The sequence below is a fragment of the Panthera uncia genome, chromosome D4 (assembly GCF_023721935.1).
Source record: "Panthera uncia isolate 11264 chromosome D4, Puncia_PCG_1.0, whole genome shotgun sequence".
NCBI lineage: Eukaryota > Metazoa > Chordata > Mammalia > Carnivora > Felidae > Panthera > Panthera uncia.
Window position 1 is genome coordinate 24,060,292 of NC_064807.1, and position 20,880 is coordinate 24,081,171.

The window sequence follows — 20,880 nt, forward strand, 5'->3', positions numbered from 1 at the left end:
TTTAAAAAGATCAACAAAATTGACAAATCTTTTTAGCTAGATGGACTAAGACTCAAATTGCTAAAATCAGAGATGTAAACAGGACGTTACTATTAGTTCTATAGAAATAAGCATTATAAAAGAAGACTATGAACAACTATATGCCAAATAAACTGGGTAACCTAGATGAAATGAACAAATTCCTAGAAACAAAAGCCTACCAAAAAGAAATCACGAATAATAGAAAATCTGAATAGACCTATAACTACTAAAGAGATGTAATTAGTAATCAAAATTCTCCCAACAAAGAAAAGCCTTGGACCTGATGGTTTGACTGGTGAATTCTATCAAACATTTAAAGGACTAGTATCAATGCTTTTCACACTTTTCCCAAAAATGGAGAAAATGCTTCATAAAGCAGCATAACCTTGATACCAAGACACAAAACACTTCAAGAAAACTATACACCAATGTCTTTTATAAATGGATGTAAATTAAAAAAATAAAAAATAAATGTCCCTACAAAATATTAGCAAACAGAATTCAACAACTAATTGAAAGAATTATATACACCATGACCAAGTCAACCCATAGAAAAAGAAAAATATTTGCAAATCATATATCTACTAAGGGATTCATATCCAGAATATACAGAGAACATCTAAAATTCAATAATAACAAAAAAACAACAAACAACCCAATTTAAAAATGGGCAAAGGACTTGAATAGACAGTACTCCAAAGAAGATATATGAATGCCAATAAGCACATGAAAAAATTTTCAACATCACTAATGATTACGGAAATGCAAATCAAAACTACAGTGAATTACCACCTCATATCCATTAGAATGGTGTGTCTAGAAAGCAAGTGCCGGCAAGAATGTGGAGAAATCAGAACCCTTGCAAGTTGCTGGTGGGAATGTAAAACTGTACAACCACTGTTTAAAACAAGATGACTGCTCCTTGAGAAATTAAAAGCAGAATTATCCTATGATCTAGCAACTCCACTTCTGGGTGTATTCCCAAAAGAATTGAAAGCAGGGTCTCAGAGGTATCTGCACACTCATGTTCACAGCAGCAGCACTAACAGCAGCTAAAACATGGAAGCAATCCAAGTGACCACTGACAGACAAATAGATAAGCAAAATGTGGTAAATACATACAATGGAATACTACTCAGCCTTAAAAAGGAAAATTCTGCAATAATGTATTAACATGGGTGAAACTTGAGGATATTAAACTAAGTAAAATAAGTCACAAAAAGACAAATACTGAATGATTATACTTATATGAGGTACTTAGAGTAGTCAAAGTCAGAGACAGAAAGTAGAATAGTGGTTGCTGTGGGGACGGGAGAATGGGGAGTTATTAGTAAGTACAGATCTTCAGTTTTATAAGATGAAACGAGTTATTTATGGGGACGGATAGTGACGATGGCTGCACAATTTGAATGTACTCAGTATCACTGAACTATACACTTAAAATTGGTTAAGATGGTAAATTTTATATGTATTTTCCACAATCAAAAAATGGATCATAGGCTTTAAAGGAATAACTGAAACTATAAGGTTTCTACAGTAAATCACTGTGGACTTGGGTTAGGCAAGAGTATTAAATGAAACGCCAAAAGCACAATCCATAAAAGAAAAAAATGATAAACTAGACTTCATCAGAATTAAAAACTTTTGTGTTTCAAAAGACACCATTAAGAAAATAAAAAGGTAAATCACATCCTGGGAAAGAATATTTGCAAATCATATATTTGATAAAGGACTTATATCCAGAATGTGTAAAGGAATCTCACAAAACAGTACGACAATATACTTTAAAAATGAACAAAACATATGAATGGACATTTCACCAAAGAAGATGTAAGGCTGGCTGATGAGTACATGAAAAGATGCTCAAAAATCACTAGTCATTAGGGAAATGCAAATTAAAACAATGAGATATATGTTCTAGTATGGCTATCATCAAAACAAAAGACAACAGCAAATGTTGGCAGCGATGTGGAAAAACTGGAACCCTCATATATCACCGGTGGGAGTGATACATGGTACATTCTGGAAAATAGCTTGACCTTACTACCCATCAATTTCACTTCTAAGTATCCACCTAAATGAAAACAAATATCTACACAAAGACATGTATCAAGTATTCACAGCAAATGTCCATCAACTGGTGAATAAACATTTATACAATGAAATGCTATTCAGCAATAAAGTGAGATGAACTATTGACAGATGCTACAATGTAACATGGATAAATCTCAAAATAGACTATGGTTATGATTGCAAAGTTCTTTAAATTTATTATGTTACAGTATTGAATTATACACTTAACAAAGGGTAAATTATAACTCAATAAGATTCTTTTTATTTATTTTTATTATATTTTATTTATTTTGAGAGAGAGAGAGAGAAAGAGAGAGAGAGAGAGAGAGAGAAAACGCACACAAGCAAGGGAGAGGCAGAGAGAGGGAGAGAGAGAATCCCAAGCAGGCTCTGTGCCATAGTGCAGAGCCCGATGCAGGGCTTGAACCTACAAACCATAAGATCACGACCTGAGGTGAAACCAAGAGTCAGTCGCCTAACTGACTAAGCCACCCGGATGCCCCAAGACTGTTTCTTTTTAAAAAAGGACATCCATGATAGCACCATTTTAGTTAAAAACTAGAACATTACCAGTACCTTGTTCCCTACATAAGAGTAACTGTTAATATAAGTTTAGGATTTATTATTTCCATATTATATTAGTGTATTATGGATGTATTACTAAACAATATTCATTTTCCATGGTTTTTATTATGAAATTTTCACCCACATACTTTACACCTGCATTTAATAATTTTTAAGGTTTTCCTTCACAATTTATCCCACCTCCTTTTGATTTTTACATTCTAGACATCACTTCACCTTAAAATTCACATGCAATTACAAAAAATTTTCTACTTTAACCAAATCATCACACTTAACAAAAATATTCTTTATCTTATACCTAGTTCAAATTGCTTCATAATATTATCTTATACCTAGTTTAAATTGCTTCAGTTATTATCGAAATGTCTTTTATTGCTAATCTAACTAGGGTTCAAAATTATATTGGTCATCTCTTAAATCTCCTTTAATCCAGAACACTCCTTTCCCACACTCCACTGTTCCTTCTCCATAATACTTTCTTATTGAAGAAACCAAGCCAGTTGTCCCGCAATTATCCATCTCCTAGATTTGCCTGACTGCTTCCTTTGGGTATCACTTAATTTGTACATGTAATCCCTAGATTCCTAAAATGGAAGTCAGATCTTAAGGCTTACTTCATCTGTGACTTAAACATACTTGGCAAGAATAATTTCTTTTGCTTGATTTTAAGATTTATAATTTGGTTATCACTCTGATGTAGTCTGAGACCTTTCACTCATCATTCTCTTTTGGATTCATCCATGTTACATGTGCCAGGCTCCCAGGACACACATAAGTATCTCTAGGGCATCTATACCTATGAACAAGTAAACTACTAAATCGTAAATTGTAAGTTGTATCAAGGGTTACCAAACTATGGCCCAAAAGAAGCTTGTTGCCTTTTTTGTAAAGAAAGTTATATTAAAACACAGTCATGCTCATTCATTTATGTATTGCCTGTGGCTGCTTTTATACTACAGTGACCAAGTTCAGTAGTTGTGATAAAGATAGGATGTGCCCCAAAGCCTAGAATATTTGCTACCTCGGTTATAATGTATATTCGACTTTACAAAAACACAACATTTATACTAATTTATATTCCCTTCAATGTAAACTGACCCATAATCCCATTCATCTAGAACCTCTGACTCTTAAGATTTTCAAACTTCGTAATTTTTGCCTATCAGGTATTGCAGAGTGGTCTTAATTTGCATTTCTGATAGTAGCAAGGTTGGACATTTTTTACGGGATTTTTTTGGCTATCGTATTTCCATTTTATAAAATGCTTGATGTCTTTTACCTATATTTAAAATTTCTATCCTTTGAGATAGCAAGAAAACAAGACAGCCATTTCCTTTTTAATCATGTAATAGGACTTCTTTCTGTATCTGGATAATAATTTTCTAGGAGTTGTTTTGAAAATACTTTCTCTCAACTTTGTTTTATGGGTTTTTTATGATCTTTTTGCTTTTTGTAAATATAAGTTTTGAAAATATAAGTTATTCATTTTGAATAACAATTTACCAACCTTTCATTTTACAGTGTTTTTGTTAAGATTTTCTCTATGTATAGAGTCAAATATATATTCCATATTTTCTAGTTGTATGGGGTTTACAATTAATTGCCTTTCACATAGAAGTATTTAATCTACGTGGAATAGATTTGAATGAATGATAAAATATCGAGATCAATTTTAGTTTTTCCCAATATGACTAACAACTGTCCCTTGCTTTTCCACATGTAAGACATTATGATGTTAAGTAATGAGCACATCGTGGAATTAGCACAGGAACAAATCAATCACCGAAACAGCCCAAAAACAGACCACTGCATATGTGGAATATTGATGAATGATAGATAATACATTAAATACAGTTCTTCTTTAAGGAGCTCTTGGCTATTATGCAGCCTTTGTTCTTCAATATTAGTAATCTGTTGAGTTCTTAGGGGGAAAAAGTTTTTAGGATTTTCATTGGAAACGCAAAGACAATTTGGGAAAAATTGTTACTTTCATTATAATAACGCTTATCCACACAAACAGCATGTCTATCTATGTAGATCATCTTTGTCTTTCAATAAAATTTTATAATTTGTTCCATATAGTTTCTTCATACTTTTCTTAGATCTTTAAGTATCTTGTAATTTTTTTTGTTGCTACTGCAAATAGTATCCTTTTGAAAAATAATTTCTCTTTTGCCACTTGCATAAAGAAAATCCAATTTTAAGCTTTTATTTTTTTGAGTTTTTAAATTTGAGTATAGTTGACACACAACGTCATATTAGATTTAGGTGTACCACATAGTGATTCAACGTCTCTATATTGTTATGTTCACAAGTGTAGCTACCATCTGTCAACATACATCGCTATTACAATATCACTGACTATATTCCCTATGCTGTGCCTTTTATTCCTATGATTTATTCATTCTAGAAGTCTGTTATCTCCCACTCCCCTTCACCCATTTTGCCCATCCCCCCCCCCCAATTCCACTGTCCTCTGGCAACCATCAGTTTGTTCTCTATATTTGCAGGTCTGATTCTTTTTGTTTCTTTATTCATTTATTAAATTCCATATGTGAGTGTTATCATATGGTACTTGTCTTTCTCAGTCCGACTTATTTCACTTAACATAATACCCTTACGTCTACTCATGTTAAGCACATACAAAGCATATATACAGTTTGAAGATTATAAAAAATGACATGCTTACAAGTTACTGTCAAGGTATTTATAAAACTCTCCTAGCACTCCAGAAGATTCCTTGCTTCTCCTTTCTTCTCCATTAAGGGGGTGACTATCTGAACTTTCTGTGATAATCTCTTTGACTTTATTGCCTGTCAACCTATGCATGCATCCCTAAACATTAAGTTCAATTTTGCTTGTTTTTGAACTTTTTATGAAATCATGTTGTTCCTGATAACAATAATTCATTCACTTTCAATGCTGACTAGTATTCCATTGAGTAAATTTGCCAGTTTGTTATTTATTTCATGGTTGATGGGCATTTAGATTCTTTACAGGTTTTGATCTTAACGAACAATGATGCTTTAAACTCTCATATAGGTATAGTGGTCCACATAAGCACACATTACTACAGAGTATGTACTCGGGAGTAAAAGTGCTGGGTTGTGGGTTATGGGCATCATCAACTTCAGTTTGGAAAACTAATTTTTACTTACAATTTTTATTTAATTTTTAATTAAATATTTCTTATTGAGGTATAATTGACATATAGCATTATGTTAGTTTCAGGTATATAACCATAATTCATTTGTATATACTGCAAAATGATCACCACAGTTATTTAGTCTAATTAGCATGTTACCATACAGTTACAGAACATTTTTTCTATGATGAAAACATTTAAGATTTCAAATAAGTAATACAGTATTAACTGCAGTCACCATGCTATACATTATATCTCCATGACTTATTTTACAACTGTAACTGTACTTTTTGCTTCCCTCCACCCATTTTGCCTGTTCCCTCACCCCCAATCAGTTCTCTGTAACTATGATCTTGGCTTGGGGTTTTTTTGTTTCTTTTTTGTTTTAGATTCCACATATAGGTGAGATCATATATTATTTGTCTTTGACTTATTTCATTTAGCATAATGCCAAAGTCCATCCATGTTCTCATAAATGGCAAGACTTCATTTTTTTTTTTATGGCTGAATATTCCATTGTATATACATGTACCATGATTTCTTTATCCAATCATTCACTGGTGAAACTTAAGCTGTTTCTAGGTCTTGGCTCTTATAAATGATGCTGCACTGAACATGTGGATGCATGTATCTTTTCAAATTAGTGTTTTCTTTTCTTCATATAAATACCCAGAAGTGGAACTGCTGGGTCATACAATAGTTCCATTTTTAATTTTTTAAGGAACCTCCATATTGGTTTCCATAGCAGTTGCACCTCTGCATTCCCACCAACAACGCATGAGGATTCCCTTTTCTCCACACCTTTGCCAACATTTGTTATTTCTTGTCCTTTTTGATAACAGCTATTCTAACAGGTGTTAGGTGATATCTCATTGTGGTTTGGGTTTGCATTTTCCTGATGATTAGTGATGTTGAGCATCTTCTCATGTACCTATTGGCCATCTGTATGTTTTCTTTGGGAAAATGTCTATTCATATCCTCAGCCCATTTTTTAAAATGTTTTTATTTTTGAGAGACTGACACAGAGACAGAGAGACAAAGTACGAGTGGGAAAGGTGCAGATAGAGAGGGAGACACAGAATCCGAAGTAGGCTCCAGGCACCGAGCTGTCAGCACGGAGCTTGATGTGGGGCTCAAACCCACTGACTGCGAGATCATGACCTGAGTCAAAGTCGGATGCTCAACCAATTGAGCCACCCAGGTGCCCCCCTCAGCCCATTTTTTAGTGAACAACATGTTTGGGCTTTAGCTCTTGAATTGTACAACTTTTTTATATATATTTTGAATACCAACCCCTTATTAGATATATGATTTGCAAATATTCTCTTCCATCCATTTCTTCCACATCATTTTGATGATGGTTTCCTTTGGAGTGCAAAAACTTTTTACTCTGATGTCGTCCCACTTGTTTGTTTTTGTTGCCTCTGCTTTTGACGTCAAATCCAAAAAATCATTGCCAACAGTGGTGTCCAACTTACCACCTAGGTTTTCTTCTAGGAGTTTTTTTTAAGTTGAAGTATAGTTGACATACAATACTAAATTCATTTCAGGTGTACAACACAGTGATTCAACAATTCTATACATTACACAATGCTCACCACAGTAAGTACAGTCACCATTCCGTGTTGTAATACAATGCTATATTATTATATTCCCTATGCTTATAGAACTTTTATGTTATTCCCTGTAACTTTTTCATTTTATAACTGGCAGTTGTATTTTTTTTTTCAGTATTTATATGGTCCTTTATTTGCCTAGAGTGTTTCAACCGCTTCCTCACACACATAATTCTTTTTTTTAATTAATTTATTTTTATTTTATTTTTTAAATTTACATCCAAGTTAGTTAGCATATAGTGCAACAATGATTTCAGGAGTAGATTCTTTGATGCCCCTTACCCATTTAGCCCATCCTCTCTCCCACAACCCTTCCAGTAACCCTCTGTTTGTTCTCCATATTTAAAAGTCTCTTATGTTTTGTCCCCCTCCCTGTTTTTATATTATTTTTGCTTCCCTTCCCTTGTGTTCATCTGTTCTGTGTCTTAAAATTCTCATATGAGTGAATTCATATGATATTTGTCTTCCTCTGATTAATTTCACTTAGCATAATACCCTCTAGTTCCATCCACATAGTTGCAAATGGCAAGATTTCATTCTTTCTGATTGCTGAATAATATTCCATTGTATATATATACCACATCTTCCTTATCCATTCATCCATTGATGGACATTTGGGCTCCTTCCATACTTTGGCTATTGTTGATAGTGCTGCTATAAACACTGGGGTGCATGTGCCCCTTTGAGACAGCATACCTGTGTCCCTGGATAAATACCTAGTAGTGCAATTGCTGGGTCAGGGGTAGTTCTATTTTAAATTTTTTGAGGAACCTCCATACTGTTTTCCAGAGTGGCTGCACCAGTTTCCATTCCCACCAGCAGTGCAAAAGAGATCCTTTTTCTCCACATCCTTGCCTGGAAGTTGTATTTCTTAATCTCTCCATTTTACCTATTCCTCCACCACCCTCCCCTCTGGCAGCCACTAGTTTCTTCTCTATTTATGAGTCTATTTATGAGTTCTGTTTCTCAGTTTTGTTTTTTAGATGCCACATATAAATGAAATTATATGGTATTTGTTTTTCTCTGTCTGACTTGTATCTCTTAGCATAACACCCACTAGGTCCATCATGTTATCACACATGGCAAGATTTCATTTTTCTTCCTTCTTCATTTCTTCTTCTTCTTGCTAACTTTTCTAGGAATTTTATGGTTTTAGGTCTTACATTTATATTTTCAATCCATTTTAAGTTAATTTTTGTGTATGGTATAAGACATTGGTCCAGTTTTCCCAACACCATTTATTGAAGAGACTGTCCTTCCCCATTCTATAGTCTTGCTTCCTTTGTCATAAACTAATTGACCACATATGTGTGGATTTATTTCTGAGCTCTCTATTCTGTTCCATTGATCTGTGTCTGTTTTTATGCCACATTTAAAGTTTGGTATACCAAACTTTAACTCCAGTACAGTTTGAAATCGGGGAGCATGATACTTCGAGCTTTGTTGTTCTTTCTCAAGATTGCTTTGGTTATACATGGTCTTTTGTGATTCCATACAAATTTTAGGATTGTTTGTTCTATTTCTCTGAAAAATCCCACTGGAATTTTGATAGAGAGTGCATTGAAACCTGTACATTGGGGCGCCTGGGTGGCTCAGTCGGTTGAGCGGCCGACTTCGGCTCAGGTCACGATCTCGCGGTCCGTGAGTTCGAGCCCCACGTCAGGCTCTGTGCTGACAGCTCGGAGCCTGGAGCCTGTTTCGGATTCTGTGTCTCCCTCTCTCTGACCCTCCCCTGTTCATGCTCTGTCTCTCTCTGTCTCAAAAATGAATAAATGGTAAAAAAAAAAAAAATTAAAAAAAAAAAAAGAAACCTGTACATTGCTTTGGGTTGTTTGGACATTTAAACAGTATTAATTCTTCCAATCCATGAGCGTGGGATATCTTTCCATTTATTTGTGCCTTCCTCAATTTCTTTCATCAATTATAGTTTTCAGGGTACAAGTCTTTCAACTCCTTGGTTAAATTTATTCCTATGTATTCTATTGATACAACTGTAAATGGGATTGTGTTAATTTCCCTGATAATTTGTTATTATTAGTATATAGAAATGCAACAGATTTTTGTATATTGATTACATACACTTCATTAGTTCTAACAGTTTTTTGGTGAGGTCTTTATTGGGTCTTTTCTATACACAACATCATATCATCTACAAATAGTGACAGTTTTACTTCTTCCTTTCCAATCTGGATGTCTTTTATTTCTCTTTCTTGCCTAATTGCCCTGGCTAGGACTTCCAGTACTATGTGGAACAAAACTGTTTGTAACAAGTCACCTTTTCATAAGCATTATATACCATTATTTCGTATCCTCACCAACAATTCAAATCATGAGATGCTTTGGTTTTTGCCAAACTGGAGGTTAATTAATATTCTCACTGTGGTTTTAATTTGCATTTTCATGATTAATACTGAAGTTAAACATCTTTTCATATGTTTTTAGGCTATATATATATATATATATATATATATATTCTTTTGTGAGTACTTGTTTTTTCATCCATTCTTCAACTGAGCTCTATTTTGGAAAAAAATCTTTTCCTATGCTGAAGATTATCCTTGCACTTTTCTAATATATTTTGATGGAAAGAAGTCCTTCATTTAATGTATAAATTTGAATCTAGTGGGTTTTGTGTCTTTCCTACCCTAAAGTTATAAAAATATTCCTATATTAGCACCTAAAAGCTTTATAACATAGCCTCTGACTTTTAGGTTTTTGATCCACTGTGGAGAAATTTTTATGTATGATATGAAGTAATAATCAAATCTTGTTTTCCATAAAAATACTCAATTGCCCCAAAATAATTTATTTTAAAAAGTTCATCTTTTACCCAGTACTATTTCACATCACTCTGTTACAGATCAAGGTTACACAGTGGTTGGCCTGTTTCTGTGCTATTTTTTTTCTAATGGCTATTTATTTATCATTATCCCTATACCTACTATACTAATTATTAATTTTATAAAAAATCTTGAGGGACACCTGGGTGGCTTAGTCGGTTAAGTGTCTGACTTTGGCTCAGGTCATGATCTCATGGTTCGTGGGTTTGAGCCCCGCATGGGGCTCTGTGCTGACAGCTCAGTCTGGAGCCTGCTTCCGAATCTGTCTCTCCCTCTCTGCCCCTCTCCAACTTGCAACCTGCCTCTCTCTCAAAATAAACAAACATTAAAAAAAAATCATGAAAAATTTTGATATCTGGTTGGGCAAATTCTCCTATCTTTTTCTTCAAGAATGTTTTGGTTATTCTTGGTCCTTTGCATTTCCATATTAATGTTTTACAAGTGCTTTAGTTTTCAGTTTAAAAACTAAATTGTCAGGGCGCCTGGGTGGCTCAGTTGGTTAAGCGTCTGACTTCAGCTCAGGTCATGATCTTGCCGTCCGTGAGTTCGAGCCCTGCATCAGGCTCTGTGCTGACAGCTCAGAGCCTGGGGCCTGTTTTGGATTCTGTGTCTCCCTTTCTCTGCTCCTCCCCTGCTCACACTCTGTCAATCTCTCTCTCAGAAATAAACATTAAAAAAAAAAAAACCTAAATTGTCAAAACAAAACAGAAACAGACTCATAAATGCAGAGAACTGGTGGTTGCCAGAGACAAGGGGGTGGTCGTGGGAGACATAGATGAAGGAGATTAAGATATACAAGCTTCCAGGAGCGCCTGGGTGGCTCAGTTGGTTGAACATCTGACTTCAGCTCAGGTCATGATCTTGTGGTTTGTGAGTTTGAGCCCCATGTCGGGCTCTGTGCTGACAGCTCAGAGCCTGGAGCCTGCTTCAGATTCTGTGTCTCCCTGTCTCTCTGCTCCTCCCATGCTCATGCTCTGTCTCTCTCTGTCTCTGTGTCTCAATAATAAATAAACATTAAAAAAAAAATTTAAAGATACACAAGCTTCCAGTTATAAAATAAATAAATCATGGGGATTTAAAGTACAGCATAGGCAACATTCTCAGTAATATTGTAATAACTTTATATGGGGACAGATGGTAACTACACTTACTGTAGTGAGCAATCTGTAAGGTATATGAATGAATGTTGAATCATTACGTTATATACCTGAAACTAATGTAATATTGCAGGTCAACTTTACTTCAATTAAGAAAAAACTGAATTGTGGGGTGCCTGGGTGGCTCAGTTGGTAAGCATCCGACTTTGGCTCAGGTCATGATCTTATGGTTCGTTAAGTTCAAGACCCATGTGGGACTCTGTGCTGACCTCTCAGAGCCTGGAGCCTGCTTTGGATTCTGTGTCTCCCTCTCTCTCCCCCTCCCTGCTCATACTCTGTCTCTCTCAAAAAAAACCAAACATTAAAAAATTTATTTATTTATTTTTTTAATTTTTTTTTTTAACGTTTATTTATTTTTCAGACAGAGAGAGACACAGCATGAACAGGGGAGGGGCAGAGAGAGAGGGAAACACAGAATCGGAAGCAGGCTCCAGGCTCTGAGCCATCAGCCCAGAGCCTGACGCGGGGCTCGAACCCACAGACCGCGAGATCGTGACCTGAGCCGAAGTCGGACGCTTAACCGACTGAGCCACCCAGGCGCCCCTAAAAAATTTTTTTAATAAAAATTAAAAAAAATAAACTAACTTGTGATTTTGATTGGGATTGCACTGATTTTATAAATTAATTTGAGAAAAAGTGACATCTTTATGACAATAAGTCAAGGTATATTCCTCCATTTAAGTCTTTACTCTCTTGCAATAAAGTTTAAAATTTTCCCAATATAGGCCTTCCACATCTTTATTAAATTTATTGCTAGGTGTTATTATAATGTATTATTGTAAAAAAAAAATACTGATTTTAATTACACTGTCTGCTGTTAGTGGCATATAGAAATACAAACAATTATTGAAACTGTATCTTCATTTATAGTGAAAGTAACTAAAGCTAGCATCATAAAAACCTTTTGTCAGCCTCCCTACCAGGAATGCAAAAATAACTTTCCTTATTTCATAAACTCCTATAACTCCACAAGGGTAAAATAGTACATCTACTTTGAAAAACTGTAAGTAGTTTCTTACAGTTGAACATACATACATCAAGGCAACAAAAGACTCAGCATAAGGAATATAGCCAACGATATTATAACAATGCTATATATGATAGCTACACCTGTGGTGAGCACAGCAAAACATACAAAGTTGTCAAATTACTATGTTGTACACCTGAAACTAATATAACATTGTGTGCCAAATACACTCAAATTTAAAAACAAGAAAGAAAAATAGGGGCACCTGGGTGGCATTGTTGGTTTAGTATCAGGACTCTTGATCTCAGCTCGGGTCATGATCTCACAGTTCATGAGTTTGAGCACCACACTAGGCTCTGCACTAATGGCACGGAGTCTGCTTGGGATTCTTTCTCTCCTCTCTGCCCCTCCCCTGCTTGTTCATTCTCTCTCTCTCTCTCTCTCTCTCTCTCTCAAAAATAATAATAATAATAACAAACTTAAAAAAATAAAAAAATAAAAAATAAGAAAGAAAAACAAACATACATCTACCCCATGACACAGCAATTTCATTCTTAGGTTTTTACCTAAGGGAAATTAAACCTATGTTCATAAAAAGACTTGAATGTTCACAGGAGTATTATGTATAATTTAAAAAGTAGAAACAACCCAAATGTCCAACTGATGAATGTGTAAATAAAATCAAATACAATGGAATACTATTAGCAATAAAAAGGAATGAAGCACTGATACATGCTACAACATAAACAAACTTGTAAAAACATCATGCTAAGTGTAAGAAATCTCAAAAAACCACATTTTGTATGATTCCATTTATACTTAATGTCCAGAACAGGCAAATCTATGCAGACCACATATATTACTTGTTACTTAAGCTGGTGGGGGTGGGGGAGAAGCTTGGTGGCTGGCTGGGCAGAAGGGGTATGGGGAATAACTGGTCATGTGCACAAGGTTTCTTCGGGGGTGATAGAAATATTCTAAAATCAGATTATGGTAATGGCTGCACAACTCTAAATAAACTAAAATCGACTGAATTATACACTTAAAATGGATAGCTTTTATTGTATTACACCTAAATAAATTGATTTTAAAAAATGCTCTAACAGCCTTATTCATAATGGCAAAAAATGGAAACTAAATGTCCATTAATAGGAGAATAAATAAACACATTATGATATATTCACACCATGGAATACAACTTAGCAATGAAAAGGAAAAAAAGTACTGATACACACAATATTGATAAACCTTCAACATTTTGGGAGGGAAAGAGCCAGTCCAAAGAATAACATATTGTATGCTTTACTTTAAATAAAGAGGCAAAATTAATCTATGGTGATAGATATCACAACACTGGTTGCCTGTGGGAAGAGGGGGCAGAGTACATGAGAAAATGGCATAGGGCAGCAGGGAACTTACTGGTGTGATGGAAAATGTTCTTTACCTTGTTAGGGATGTAGGTTCGTATAGTTATATTTATGTGTCAAACTTCATCAAACTGCACACTTAAGACCTGTACATTCTATTGTGTGTAAATTATACTTCAATTAAAAAAACAAACCTCAATTTCTTTATCCATTCATCAGTTGATGGACATTTAGGCTTTTTCCACAATTTGGCTATTGTTGAGTACTACATGGCAATGAGAAAGAATGAAATATGGCCCTTTGTAGCAACGTGGATGGAACTGAAAAGTGTGATGCTAAGTGAAATAAGCCATACAGAGAAAGACAGATACCATATGTGTTCACTCTTATGTGGATCCTGAGAAACTTAACAGAAACCCATGGGGAGGTGAAGGAAAAAAAAAATGAGGTTAGACTGGGAGACAGCCAAAGTGTAAGAGACCCTTAAAAACTGAGAACTGAGGGTTGATGGGGGTGGGTGGGAGGGAGGGAAGGGTAGGTGATGGGCATGGAAGAGGGCATCTTTTGGGATGAGCACTGGGTGTTGTATGGAAACCAACTTGACAATAAATTTCATATATTAAAAAAAATAAATTAATTAAAAAAATAAAATAAAAAAACAAACCTACCTTCCTACTGAGTCCCTATTTCCTAATTGAAGAACACATCATTTATAGAATAAACTGACAAATATTAATGCTTGAACAACATTCCTTTTAAACTTCCAGGGGATGCAAGGCACCTTTAGAAGAACAGTCTCCCAGCTTTACAGTTTTAAGATACATTAATATATAGTAACATGCAAACCTCAAATGCTCTATCTACATGCGCGATTTCTCTTTTGCTACATTTGAGTGCTTTTAACTTTTCCAAGGGGAAATCTAAATAATGGCATTATTAAATGAGCTATTATATTAAAGATGACATTATATATGATGTAAGTCTACTTTCTTCTCCTCCCTAAGATAGATCCTGGTAGATTCAAGTCTTAAACTTGAAATATTTACTTATTAAGCCCTTATTATGCTACATATGGTCTACTCTCATGGAACTCATTATCTACTGAAAAACACGAAAATTAACACATAATAATAAATACAATTAAGTGCTCTTCTACAGACATGTCAGAAATAGCAAGTATCTGTAAGACATGCAGCCACTTCTTCCTCTTTATAAATGGCACACATAATTAATCAATAGTGGAATTTTTTCTTGCTGAGTAAGGATGCAGTCTCAGAATTCTACCTACATGCAATGCTCCATTAAATGGAAGGCCCTAACAATGTGCTTGAACAGACAGAAGAAATAAAATCAATGTGCTTCTGATATATTGTAAAAATATATGGGAGAAACAGACCCAAAAAAGGCTAGAGAAGGTTTTAGTGAGAAAGCAGGACATTCATTCATTCATCAACCAACTGCCATTTACATTACCTACTATGTGAAGGGAATTAGAACTAACAGGAAAACTAAATCAACAACATATAGTCCCAGACCTCTAGGAACTCATTCTAGAGAAGAAGCAAAACAATGATAAAAGTGTTGAGTGCTATGAAGTACATACAGAATACCCTGGGCATCTAAATAAGACCAGGAAAAAAATGACTCTTTAGCCAAGTTCTGAAGCATAGTTAGCCAAATAAAGATGGAAGGGGAGTGACATCACCAAGATGGCGACATGGGTTGTTCCTGACTTCGCTCCCATCCCAGAACTAACAACTATTCATGCATAAGATACCACTGAGAAAGATGGTAGGGAAGAATACATAGGTAGACAAGGCAGCATGAAAAAATACAGTATGTTCAGAAAAGCTCTAAACACTTTTGCATGCTTCATGCAGGGTCAATCATGACATATGAGAATGATTTTTAAAAAGTAGTAAGGGGCGCCACCTGGGTGACTCAGTCGGTTAAGCGTCTGACTTCCGCTCAGGTCATGATCTCACAGTTTTTGAGTTCGAGCCCCACATGCTCTGTGGTGATAGCTCAGAACCTGGAGACTGCTTCGGATTATGTGTCTTCATGTCTCTCTGCCCCTCCCCCACTCACGATCTGTCTCTCTCCCTCTCTCTCAAAAATAAACATTAAAAAAAATTTTTTTTAAGTAGTAAGGGAAGAGCAATGGCTGGGAGACTACTGGTCTCATAAATTCTCCTCTACCATTCAATTATTACTATATGCATGTATTCTTGAAGTAAAAATTTTAATTTAATGAAAAATATGCTCTAAAAACATAATGGATAAAGGAAATAATCATTAATAGTTGCTAAAAGCATTAAGGGGAAACTTTATAATGGTTGACAACACTTGAACCCACTGATCAAGTTTTAAAATAAACTTTTTATTTATTTATTTTGAGAAACCAGAGCGTTGGGGGGGGGGGGGGAGAGAGAGAGAGAGAGAGAGAGAATCCCCAGCAGACTCCAGAGTCAACACAGAGTCCAACATGGGGCTCGAATTGATGAACGGCAAGATCATGACCTGAGCAGAAACCAAGAGTCAGACGCTTAACCAATTGAACCACCCAGGTGCCCCTAAATTAAACTTTTAATTTTAAAATACTCTTAGATTTACGTAAAATTTTGGATAGTACAATTTCCATATATCTCTTACTCAGTTTCCCCTGTTGATAACATCTTACATTATTATAGTATGCTTTCCCACTAAACAACCAACATTGGTACAATAGTATAGCTAGATTCCACGCTTTATTTGGATTACACTACTTTTCCCCTAATGTTCTTTTTCTGTTCCAAGATTCCACCTGGGATATACTACATTTAGTTGTCATGTCTCCTTAGCCTTCTCTGGTCAATGTCAATTTCTCAGACTTTGTTTTTAGTGACCTTGATAGTTTTGAGCAATACTAGTCATTCAGGTCAGGTATTTTGCAGAATGTCCCTTAATTTGGATTTGTCTAATGTTTTTGTTTGACTGGTTTTATGTGTTTTTTGCAAGGAAAATCACACAAGTATAGGTCATTCTCATCACATCATATCAAGATGGCATGCTATCAACATGAAATATCACTAATAATATTAATATTGATCACCTGGTCAAGGTTCTGTTTACCAGGTTTCTACAGTGTAAAACTAATTTTCCTCCCTTTCTGTACTCTATTCTTTGGAAGCAAGTTACTAAGTACAACCCATACTCAAGAAGAGTGGAGGGAGTTAAGCTCCCTCTCTTGGAAGGGGAATATCTGCGTAAATTATTTGTAATTTTCTGTATGGAAGATTTGTCTCTTCTCTTTTATATATTTATTCAATCAGTTATTTATGTAAGTAATAGCCAATTCTTCAAGATCAATTTTATTATTATAAAAATAACCATTCTACATCCCCTAATGTGATATAATAGGAAGTAAACCATACCATGTAGGGAATATTTCTGCTTCCCTCATTTCCTCAAAGAAAAGTTGAACTTCAATCTGTTAGCCTCAAAAGCTAACAGTTTACAGGAAAAGCTGTAAAGATGTACCCCAGGATCCCCCAGTAACCATGCGATCTACCATGAGGTGAAGCCATAGATAGCAACTGAGACTTGGGAGAGAAATGAAAAATCCTAAACCTCCATAAATCCCTGGATCCAGTCAACTATGAGGCCAGTTCTTTCCCTAACCTTCCATGGTTTGGTTATACCAATCAAACAAGCAATTCTTTCTTGCTTGTGCTGGACTGAGTTGGGCTTCTTACTTACAACCAAAGAGAACTAACAACAAATATAATAAATACAAATAAGGAAAGGCATGGGAGCAAAAATCAGTTCAGGACATTGAGAAATAGGAAACAGGCTGAAGAGCTAATGTAAAGCCAGATTTTAGGTGAGGTATTTTGTTTTGTTTTGTTTTGTTTTTAACTTGGTAGAATTTATTTGCTTTTAAAATTTAATGGTCTAACTAGTTTTGGTAGTGTTAACTATGGGGTTCAATTTTTAGCACATACTATTTGGTCACATACTGATCATTTATAATTTTGGAAATGTTACTTTTCATCTAACATAACTAAGGCCTAAAATGAATAAATTATTCTTCCAAACTCATACATCTAAGGTAGACATACAAGAAGCACTGTGCAACAAAAAGGAAACAGGCTATGGAGCCAGATAAAACCAGGTTTGTTCCCTAGTTCCCTCACTCTTCCATTGCTTTTTATTTTTGATATAATTTTTAAATACATATTACACAGACATAATAAAAAACTTCAACAATTTACACTGGGAAAAGTAAGCCTTTCTCCTTTCCCAATAAGCCCTCCTTCCCCTCCCTTTGCTAACCACTATTACAACTTCTTGGGTACTCTTTAAAGATAGTCTATTCAAGAGTACTGAAGACTTGACCTTTTAGACTTCAAGACATATGATGATCACTAAAAATTTTAAAGCTACTGAATGGTACCAGGATTGCGGTTGGGAAGGCAAGATAAAAGTGGAGCTAAAGAGAAAGCAGTACCTATGAGACACTCCACCTTGCAGCACTGGCGTTTAAAAAGACAACATAATAGGGGCACCTCAGTGGCTCAGTCGGTTAAGCATCTGACTTCGGCTCAGGTCATGATCTTTCAGCTGTGAGTTTGAGCCCCATGTTAGGCTCTGTCCTGACAGCTCAGAGCTTGAACCCTGCTTCAGATTCTGTGTCTCCCTCTCTCTTTCTGCCCCTCCCCTGCACATGCTCTGTCTCTCGCTGCCTCTCAAAAATAAATGTTAAAAAAAATTTTTTTTAAAGACAACACAAGAAAATTAAAAACAAAAACAACTTTAAGGATCAAATAATGCTCCTTAAAAGGCATGATTAGTTAAGGTTTCTAAGAGGTATATACAAGCACCTATTCTATTATTCATTCTTCTTGTCTAGAATTCTCATGGGATATTCTTGACTATACTGTAGTGAAGAATGGGTAGGGGACTGGTATAGCAGTGGCAGCCAATATGTCCTGGACATTTAATGAAGAAAACTTGTTCCCATCTTCTAGTCCTGATAGTGTCATTTTTATTCTAAATGTTTCATGGTGAGAAAGATTATAAATAATTGGGACTAGAAAGAAAGCACTGAGATTAGTAACACAAAATCAAGACGGATGGAATAAGCAAAACGGGAATGATGTAACCCAAGAACAAGTTTAGTTGGCAGTTAGAGGAATATACCAGAAGTACCCCTCATCATCTATAATAAAGTAAAAAATCTTTTCTCTTTTGAATTTTATCCACTAAATACCTGATTTAAGAAGGAATGGATGAGATGCATATTGTTCTCAACAGAAGTTAGGAATTTTAAAGTTCCCATGGGGGGAAAAAAAAATCTCTTGGCATAAGTAACATATTAGAGATAGGAAGAATTAAGTCAATTATTGAGTATACACTGTAACAAAGACTCATATGTTTTTAGGAGTAGAAAGCAGATCTCATTTCAGACTTGAAATCAGAAATATTTTTTCAGGCTTATTTTTGAACTCTCTGAAAAAGTTCATCTAGATTCCCAGAGCAATGGCATAACCATTGCAACATTTAAATATTCAAGTCATAAGAAAGTGAGTAATACCTCTAATGGAAATGGAACATAACTTTGGTATATTTTTAACAAGTGTCAAAGGATAATGTGAATTACATGTTCTTTTGACCAATTTCTTAAAATAGTTACATAGGAAATAAATTATAATTAGACTGCATTTACAAAAGTAGGAAATGTCTTAATCATTAGGATTACTCAAAGTGAATTTTATTACCTATCAAATTATTTTTAACAGAAGATGATCAGAAAACAGCTGTAAAATACAATGAAAGACAAAATATATGCTGTGTCACATACCTATGCTTGTTTAAATACAACTTAGATTGAATATATTAAATAGATGAGATCCTGTCATTCTGCATTATTTTTTCCTCTTTCAAATCAGGAAAGCAGGAAAAATAAGCATGGAACAGTTTATAAAAATTATTTTTCCCTCTACTAACAGTTGCTGGTAGTCTCTTAGGAATAGGGAGTACCATTTGTACCTGCTTTCTCATTTGCATAAAGTTATCCTCCAAAGAAGTCAATGGATTAAAAGATAGACTCAGTTCAAAAGTACATGTTTTCCACACTTCAGACATGCAATGAATACTCAGACTGTATTTGTGGTCATTTAAATTTTAATCTAAGAAATGGTGACTGTGGTTTTTAAATTAAAAAAAATTCTACCATCTGTTTTAATAAATCAATTTTCTGCTTGTGTGCAAAGTTAAGGACTATATTATTACTATAGTCACAGAGCTATTCAGATGTGGTTTTCTTAGAGATGATTTCATTTCTCTGACCTGTCAAGTAAATACCTGAAACAACACCAAAAATGGTCAAAAACCATTTATATACTATAAAGTGAAATCAAGGAACATCTGACCATGAAAAAAAATCAACTGATAGAATTACTAACAAGAATATATACATAACAGAATAGCAAAGCTTTCAAGTTAGTACCTAAAGAAGTGAAAATAACACTAACATTTTATTAGTACTTCCCTCAATATTAGAAGATATTTTATAGTAGTACCTCCCAATTCTAAAAGGTTTGTAAAATCTGGTATTGGAGTCTTTTTTTTAAAAAAAAACTATTAAAAAAAATTTTTTTTTAAATCTTTATTTTTGAGAGAGACAGAGCATGAGCGGGGGAGGGGCACAGAGATGGAGACACAAAATCCAAAGCAGGCTCCAGGCTCTGAGCTGTCAGCACAAAGTCCCACACGGAGCTCGAACTCACAAACCACAAGATCACGACCCGAGCTGAAGTCAGGACATTTAACTGACTGAGCCACCCAGGCACCCCTTAAAAAAAAAAGGTTTTTTTAATGCTTATTCATTTTTTGAAAGACAGAGATAGTACGTGAGGTGGGGAAGGGCAGAGAGAGAGGGAGACACAGAATCCAAAGCAGGCTCCAGACTTTGAGCTGTTAGCACAGAACATCCCCACTTTGGAGTGGGGCTTGAACTCACAAACTGCGAGATCATGACCTGTGCCAAAGTCAGCAACTTAAGTCCAGGTGTTCCTGGAGTTTTAAAAAAAAGAAAACCAATCAATAACCCTAGGAAGTTACGTGTG

General features: G+C 35.0%; 1 protein-coding gene across 8 annotated transcripts in view; it reads right to left on the reverse strand.

The window, feature by feature from the left end:
• The window catches only part of GKAP1 (G kinase anchoring protein 1), an 80,699-nt gene that overhangs the window by 27,776 nt on the left and 32,043 nt on the right, over nt 1-20,880 (reverse strand). The window lies entirely within an intron of this gene.